This window comes from Mandrillus leucophaeus, unplaced genomic scaffold, assembly GCF_000951045.1.
Source record: "Mandrillus leucophaeus isolate KB7577 unplaced genomic scaffold, Mleu.le_1.0 Scaffold517, whole genome shotgun sequence".
NCBI lineage: Eukaryota > Metazoa > Chordata > Mammalia > Primates > Cercopithecidae > Mandrillus > Mandrillus leucophaeus.
Genome location: NW_012105553.1, coordinates 1,436,322 through 1,437,884, shown reverse-complemented (window position 1 = coordinate 1,437,884; position 1,563 = coordinate 1,436,322). Strand labels below are relative to the sequence as shown.

At 50.9% G+C, this 1,563-nt stretch overlaps 1 protein-coding gene across 1 annotated transcript in view; it reads right to left on the bottom strand.

Annotated features, from left to right (window-relative positions):
• The window catches only part of UPP1 (uridine phosphorylase 1), a 33,183-nt gene extending 32,747 nt beyond the window's left edge, over nt 1–436 (bottom strand). Inside the window, exon 1 of the mRNA XM_011996496.1 lies at nt 92–436. The gene's annotated coding sequence lies outside the window, so the exon portion shown is untranslated. The remainder of the gene's footprint in view (nt 1–91) is intronic.
• Nucleotides 437–1,563: the final 1,127 nt, after the last annotated feature.

Sequence of the window (1,563 nt, the reverse complement as noted above, 5' to 3'; positions counted from 1 at the left end):
CCCTCTGCGGAGCAGTTGGGCAATTGTCAAAAACCAGCAGCCAGTTCTGTTACTCATTAAACCGCCCCTACTATAGAGGAAATCTCCTTACCCACGTGATCCTAGCCTGGGGTGGATTTGGGGCGGAGGAAACCCGGCTAGAAGCGGCTCTAGGAGTAACCCAAGGTCACGCCGCCAGGCAGGATCCCCGGTCTGTCTGTCTGGAGGTGGCCCCGCGGCTGGGGCCAGCGGAGACAAATGCCAGCGTGGAACCAGCCCTGGCCCGGTGGTCGGGGATGTGGAGCTGGCACTGTCACTGTGTGTACCCTCTATCTCTCTGGACGGCCTCCGCTTCCCCCGCGGAGAGTTTCTCTGGAACCTTCCTGATCCTGGGAGTTCCCCAGCTGGGGCAAAGCCAGGAGCTCGCCCGAGGAAGGGAAGTGACTCATTCATTTAGAGTCGCAGCTAAGTGGCAGAACTACCTCACACCGGCGCTGCACTCTGACCCCCAGCGGCCAGACCCGCCTCTCCCCGGCCGGTGCCCACTCTCCGTCTAAGACGTCTTTCCTGGTCCTCTCCCTGCTTCCCGAACGCGCACTCTGGTGAGAGCACAGAGCCTGGGAAAGAAGACGACCTAGCGGCCCGGGCTGCCCAGCACATCTGTTACTTGCTTCCTAAAGGGAACTCCAGTTCCTGAGAAAACATGGGGTTGGACCAGGAGTGGTGGCTTATGCCTGTAATCCTAGCATTTTGGAAGGCCGAGGCGGATGGATCACCTGAGGTCAGGAGTTCGAGACCAGCCTCCCCAAGATGGTGAAACCCTGTCTCTACTAAAAATACAAAAATTAGCCTGACGTGGTGGCATGTGCCTGTAATCCAAGCTACTAGGGAGGCTTAGTTGAACCCAGCAGAGGATGCAGTGAGCCGAGATCGCACCATTGCACTCCATACTGGGTGACAAGGGTGAAACTCCGTCTCAAAAAAAAAAAAAAGAAAGAAAGAAAACAAAAGAAAGAAAACGTGGGGTTAACAGCTATGGCCTGTAAGCCCCCATGCCCCGGAGATTACGTTTTCCTTCATTTCCAAGAGGCTGCACATGAGCGGGGAAATCAAACCAATACCAAAGACTTCCTGTGTCAAAAGACAAAATTATAACCAATTTAGTTTAAAGATCTCAGTTGGCTTTATTTTTGGTTCTAGGCTCTGGCAGTGCGTCATTACATAGAACAGAATAAGCGTTCCAATGAGCTGAGCAGAGGGATTTGGCTTTATAGACAGACAGGAAGGGCTGAAGAAGGCAGAAATGAAGATCAAAAAGCAGACAGGTCTTTTCAAAATTACTTTCCTTGTAAGGCAGGGACAGGGAGACGAATAATAGAGAATAACTGATTAGTCAACCTCAGGTTACTTCAGGCTACCTATTTTTGTGTGTAAGAATTAAAGCAGAGGGAACTTTATTATCATGTGTGCTTGTTAACCATGGAGATTGTCCAGGTTCTTGGCATCTTGAACAAAGAATTGAACAAAACGCACAAACAAAGCAAGGAAGGAATGAAGAGTTTCATTGAAAATGAAAGCATGGCC